At 35.6% G+C, this 7,298-nt stretch overlaps 1 pseudogene; it reads right to left on the bottom strand.

Annotated features, from left to right (window-relative positions):
- Positions 1 to 2,210: 2,210 nt before the first annotated feature.
- Positions 2,211 to 4,471, bottom strand: LOC113117224 (cathepsin L1-like; annotated as a pseudogene).
- Between the last annotated feature and the right edge of the window lie 2,827 nt (positions 4,472 to 7,298).

Genomic DNA, 7,298 nt, shown 5'->3' with positions numbered 1-7,298 from the left:
ACCAAAACCAGTTTGCGATTGGACAAACCAGGTCTGCTTTCGCTGAGACTCTTCCTCCACAGAACGGTAGAATCTTACCTGATGTTTGATAGAAAATAAATATCTTAATTAATACATTTTTAGCATGAATTTGATTATAGTTATTTGTATGTTTAAAATATAATTTCAATGATAACACATTTCACTACCAAAGTTTCACATGTTAAAAAAGCAATCTGAGGGTGCAAAAAAATAAATCTAAATATTGAGAAAATAACCTTTAAAGTTGTCCAAATTAAGTTCTTAGCAATGCATATTACTAATCAAAATTAAGTTAATGGAACATGGTTTTTACTTAAAATCCTAATGATTTTTGGCATGAAAGAGAAAATCTATCATTTTGACCCATACAGTGTATTGTTGGCTATTGCTACAAATATACCTGTGCTACTTATGACTGGTTTTGTGGTCTTGGGTCACATTTACCCTGGAACGTCACCCTGTGTCAAGTGCTGAGTGAGGCTAACTCATTTCTCATGCATTGTCATTAAAAAGTAAATAATATTGCAATTTTTAAAAAACCAGTTTTCTTTTTTAATATACTTTAAAATCTAATTCATTCCGGCAATCATTACTCCAGTCTTCAGATGTCACTTCAGAAATCATTCTAATATGCTCATTTATTATTAATGTATTAGCAACAGTTTTTGCTGCTTTGTGATTGAGATACTTTTCTCAGGATGTTTCTGATGAATAAAAAGTTTACAGCATTTATACAGTAGAATAAAAGCTTGAAGTGAGAGAGGAAACAATGAACGATGTGTGAGATTCATCAAACGCTTCTGTCTTTGTTTATTGTCTGAAAGGCTTCACTGTCTGTTTTGTCTAGGTTGTTTATTCAGTCAGTAAAGAGAACCTGATGACTCTCTTCCCAAGATTTTAAAGACAGATCAATCTAAAGAAGCAGACTCTCTTACCAAATTTCATTTTCCATGCGTGAAACTCCATGTCCTCCAGAGAAAGACTGGCAGCACTGGCAACAGCCAGAAAAGCAGCGGCAACAACAAAACCTCATCCTCTGCACCGAGAAAGAGAAGACACGAGTGTGAGGTCGGACAAGAGGTGCACGAGATAAAACAGAACTGAGTGTCTAAGTCACTGTTTCATTTCTTCTGTACTCCCCACATTTTTCCTCCAGCAGTACTTTTTTTTTTTTTTTTTTTTTTAATCTGGTTAAACCTGAAAAACCTTACTTGTGATGGTAAGTAGGATATACATTTCCTTGATGTCAATCACCCGGTGTGTCAGTGTTTGGCAGAATGAAGATGTGAGATATAAATAGGTGTTTTCATAAATGAACACACTCTATCTTTAAGCATGCACAGTATACTCTAATAATATCATTCAATAAATAATGAACATATGCAGTAATCCTTATGAGGTCATATTATAGGATCTATTTTATGCAAATGCAGTTGTTTACCAATAAAAACTGTATCTGTTTCAAAAAACAAACAGGCTGCATAGACTTTTCTCAAGACAACCACCCCCCCACCCCAGGACCTCAGCTCCTCTAAACTGTAGTACTGTTTTACTTTCAGTTATTGTATTTTTATGAATTCTGTCAGTCACTGACTGATGGAAGGAATAGAGGCCCGTGTAACCTTCTGTCTATTGAAAGTAAAAACGTATGCATGTTACACGTATGCATCTCACAAAAAAAAGTCTTGTGATTTGGGTTCCTGACTATTTAAAGAACCTTTCAGTTAAAAAAAGTTAACCATGCGAATCATCATCAGTTAAAACAAGCCAACACTTGTCTATCAGCTTGGTATTGTAGTGTTCTCTCGGGGGGAAAAAAAACAGATGAAGACTTGGTTGCATGATTTTAATGAGGAAAAGTCTAATGTTTTGGATTCCTGATGATTTTAAAGAGCTATCTAGTTAAAACAAGCCAAACTGAAGCATTGTGTTGATTGTGAATTATGAAGAGGAAATATTGGAAAAGACCAAACAACCACAAGAATGAGAGTTTCATGATCAAATATAAAACCACATACATTTTATTCCGGTACTTCATACTAACATAGTGTTTTCCTAGTTTAGGGGATTTGAAAATATAAACAACAGCTGAAGTTAGTTCATTCAAATTTTGGAAATTGTAATTAAACTAAAAATATGATTATGAGGTATTCTTGTACAATCAGTCAAACGGTCCACATTTCCTTTTCTCCCTTCCGTTGTCCGTGTTCATCTTCCCTGCAGAACATAAGAAAGTAATTTTATCCTTAATTGCAAAGTAATCATTGACATGTATTTATTACATTTAAACCTATGTTTTAAATGTCCATAGAAACCTTTTTACAGGTAAATGAACTTGCACCAATTGTGGTGAACTGACTAAAGCCATGAAATCATATAAGTAATGAACTCACCCATTAGACCAGAGGATAACTGGCTGCAGTAGCGATGCCACATTGGTTGCTCTTGTTCCTGGACATCATGATGTAGCCCTTGTCACCCCATTCCCACACCCCAGCTAAAATCACAGAAGTTTTGAATGTTTACATATAGTTTTACTCCTTGCTCAGCAACGTACTATTACTGCTTCATCAACATGTGCTTTTTTCTTAACCTGTTCTTGACGATCCAATAGTCCTCTCCATTTGAACTTCCATAACCAACAGCCAGGACACCATGATCTAAGTCAGAGCTGCTGCAGTCAGGCTCATTGTAGATACCTACAAACATGATTTATGAAATTAGACAACACATTTTGAATTCAAACCTGAATAAATAATGAATAAAATGTCAAATGTAAAACCCAGGACCTAAAAAACAAGTGATAGCATTTACCTGATTCGTAGAGCTGAAAGCTGCTGTGTCCAGCATCGATTGCAACAGATATAGGGCCGATTGTGGCAACAGCCTCCTGTAGAGCACTTTCATCCCCACTGGTGACATCAACATATCCTGTGCATGTGGCACCCACATTGCTCGGGTTATAACGGCACTGATCATCCTGTGAGGAGACAATTGATGAGCTTTTAAATGAAATTTAAATGAAATCATTTAAAAACTACAACAACGACAAGGTGAAGTACTATGGTCAGACTCAAACATCATTACGACTTACAATGGCCTCATATGGATAGGACTCCTCTGTATCCAGACCCCCATTGGATTTAATGTACTGGAAGGCCTGGTCCATTAGTCCTCCACCACAGCCCATGTTCCCAAAAGAACCAGAGCAGTCCACAAGCTGCTGCTCACTCAGAGACACCAGTTTTCCTGTCTTCTTGAATGTCTGACCCTCCAGGGAACCAGTCTGAGAGACAAAAGAAGGATGAATACATGCAAAGAGGTTAAGAATGCTGACCTGAGCTATAAACATTAGCCATATAAGATCTGTTTGTAAATGTTAAAATGTGATTCTTACTGCACTGAAGGCCCAGCATGATCCACAATCCTTCTGGTCTTTAACATCGGTCACGTATCCCTTGTCCCTCCAGTCCACAGAAGTGGGCACCACAACAGCATCCTTCAGCCGGAAGAATGTAGCACCACCACGGGCCTTAGTGTTATTCATGGAGCCAAGACATCCATGGAACGCCACCTGTCTGTATTCCTCATTGCTCTGAGAGAGGATGGGAGGAATGTGATGAAGTTTCATGTAAAGCAAAATTAATTAATTGAATAAGATTATTAATTATATATATATATTTGTTTAACTATATTTCAAATATATTAAAAAAGATATAATAGAAAAAAAATTTAAAATACACTTCACATTCAGCATCAATTTTCTAACTGATTATGATGATAATTATAATGACCTCTTTGTGTGTGTGTGTGTGTGTGTGTGTGAGAGAGAGAGAGAGAGAGAGAGAGTGTTTTAATTTTTACCATGTCAGCATAGTACGTCATGCCAAGCCTGTAGGTTTTGATGCCCTGATCTGCCATCATGTTGTGCACCAAAACCAGTTTGCGATTGGAAAACCAGGTCTGCTTACGCTGAGACTCTTCCTCCACAGAACGGTAGATCTTACCTGATACACACAAGCAGCTGATGACTCTCTTTTCTCAAGATTCTGAAGATAGATAAGATAGATAAAACTAAGAAGCAGACTCTCTTACCAAATTTCATTTTCCATGCGTGAAACTCCATGTCCTCCAGAGAAAGACTGGCAGCACTGGCAACAGCCAGAAAAGTAGCGGCAACAACCAAAAACCTCATCCTGCACCGAGAAAGAGAAGACACGAGTGTGAGGTCGGACAAGAGGTGCACAAGATAAAACAGAACTGGGTGTCTAACGTCACTGTTTCATTTCTTCTGTACTCCCCCGCATTTTCCCTCAAACAGTATTTATTTACATCTAACCTGAGAACTTACTTGTGATGGTATGTAGGATATAAGTTTCCTTGATGTCAGTCACCCGGCCTGTCAGTGTCTGTCAGAGTGACGATCTGAGTTTATATAGGCGTTTTTGGTGTCTCTGATCAGGTGCCTGTCATAAACCCATAAAACAAATAGTGATGCTGAGTGCAAAAGAAAAAAAAGGGAAATTACGTAACAGCAATTGTATGTGGCTTGTAAGAGTGTAATGCTGGGGAACACTCTGTGTAGAAGGAAATTTCCTGTAAACAACAACTGGAGATTCTTTTCTTCTTTCTTTTAATCTTTCAAATTGTATTTGTTTGATTGTGTCTCAGCAGTATGTGAGTTCTGATTTTATTATTCAAGGCAATGTCAGCAGTCATACCAATGACAACACTGCAAAACATCGCTCATAAATATTTTGATGAAGTTGCAAATTTTCTGCCTCTTCCAGTAACAAACTGCATGTGACACACTCTTTCAGAAACAGTATGCCTGTGTATATATGTGTCTATGCCTATATGTGCTTGTATGACTTAGCTGCATGGCCTGTGAGGAAACATTTTGACATAATAAAAAAAGAAAAGAAAACTGTAGAAAAAATGTACAGGTAATATAAGCATAATTTTAAACTAAAATAAAATTTCCAAACATGTTAAAAATAATAATAATAATGTCACAGAGGGGTCTTCTAAAGGAGCTTAATTTGCAGTAAAGACAGGCTTACTGTACATTTTTCAGTGACAACAAAGGTCTATGCCATTGCCCTTTTAATAAGCATCTGAGGGAATTTGTTTAGGTTGGGATTGGCTTGTGTGTTTTATGTATCTCAGATAAAAATGTATACATTTGGATAAAAGAATCTGTCATGTACATAAATGAAACTATGTGACTGAGTAGCTGTTGCATGTCAGCAATTCATGAGCTGATCAAACAAACACATGAGGAAATGTCTATCAGTGTATAGGCCTACAATATAAACAAAAGTTCATTAGAATTCATTTTAAAAAGCTCCAGGCAAAGATCACCAACTTCCATTATTATTCATACTTATTCACTTCTCATGAATAATATTTCACATGGTTTTTACTACACCGTGATGATGATCTCAGGGTTTTTCTATAACTCATTCTCTCTTCTCTGCCTGTAAGCATTGTGATTAATATACAGCAGCATTTGATTTCCTGTTAATGTGAAATACCATTTGTGTGGGAAGATCCAGATTCCTCTGAATCACATAGCTTGCCTGGATTTCTTTGAAAGGTTTTACCCAACCCACATCCTGTTTACTTCAGTCTCACAAAGATTCTGCTTCATTAACATATCCTTGCTCATTCTGTATTACCTGCACTTGTTTTTATGAGTCTCTTTTTCCCTTCACACTGTCACATAATATCTTGTTTGGCACTCTCTCAGTTGATCATGAATCCTGTGAACTATGGACTCAAGGCCAACTTAAAGATCACATTAATGTGTCTCTCTGAGCTTTTTTTTGCACTGTCATGATAGAGGTAAAAGATCAAGTGACAAGGCACAGAAGCGTTCTCCATATTTGAAGAACACGGCAGATGTGGTTTTAGGGTAACATGCTGCAGTTCTCTATAGGATGACTGGACTCCTTTGTGTTGAAGTGGACAAAAGTACAGAGCTCTTCTTGTTTTTTTTTTTGCACGTGTTTTGTGGTGGTTTCAAATGTATAGATGTAGGCATCGGTGTGCTCTCATGTGTTAGTGCTTAGTGTACATTTTATGTTTGTGCACAAACATGTTTTCTCCCTTGTTGTTGTATATCATAATAATGAAGACTCATGCTCGCTAACCAAGAATTCATTTATTTAATCAAAATCTAGTAAAAACAGCTATTGAATAACTGTTTTATTTGTAAATATTGGAATAGTAATTTATTCATGTGAGGACAAAACTGAATTATAAGCAGCCATTACTCCAGTCTTCAGTGCCACTCGAATCTTCAGAAATAATTCTAATTGGCTGATTTTAATATCCAGAATTTAAACTGATTGTATAGTTTGTTTGTATCTTAATAATGTTGTATATTGTATCATAGTGTTGCTGATCATAATAATGTTAATGCTAATAATAATATACTTCACTGTTAGATTTCTGCTTATTTTACCATTTAGGTACTTTACGACCACGGCTTTCTTTCTTTTCTTGTTTTTAAATGTAAAATCAGGGTAAAATCTGTTGAAAATGACTGAACTTAACCACACTAGGTACATTTGAACTCACGTGAGAAGACACCAGATGACAGAAAACCACTTGCTTGCTGCATTACTGATCACATGTTTGAAGTATAACATTTTTATAACTTGTGTCAAATGACTGACTGTATCTGTGTCCTAAAAACTTGTCAATATCTGATGATATCTGGCCACAATTTCTTTTTTACCATCTAACACATGAGTGCCATATAACAACAAAATAACTGCTTAACCATGACTAATGTTTTTCAGGAATTTTTTCTCAACCAACATATACATAACATAGGCTAACATAAAGTTGCTACTGACACACAAATCAGCGCATACAAAGTTGACCCTTACACATTTTTGCATCATTTTGTATACTATAACAACTCTATTATTATTTGTTTTATTTAATATATATATATATATATATATATATATATATATATATATATATATATATATATATATATATATATATATATATATATATATATATATATATATATAATCAGATTTTTTTTTTATTTTAACACCATTTTCCACGAAGTTTGGAAAAACAATTACAATACATGGCCAGCAGAGGTCGTTTTTGTTTCTCTTCATGTAAGTGTGAAACACACCTGACAAAACTTTAAAGGTCACATACCATTTCATGTGATTTCTGAATAATGGCTCACACTTGAAACTGAGTATGAAATGACTCAATGTCATCCTTATTCTGTAAAAGTGCAG

This window comes from Carassius auratus, chromosome 17, assembly GCF_003368295.1.
Source record: "Carassius auratus strain Wakin chromosome 17, ASM336829v1, whole genome shotgun sequence".
NCBI classification, from domain to species: Eukaryota; Metazoa; Chordata; class Actinopteri; order Cypriniformes; family Cyprinidae; genus Carassius; species Carassius auratus.
This window is presented reverse-complemented; position numbering and strand designations above follow the sequence as displayed.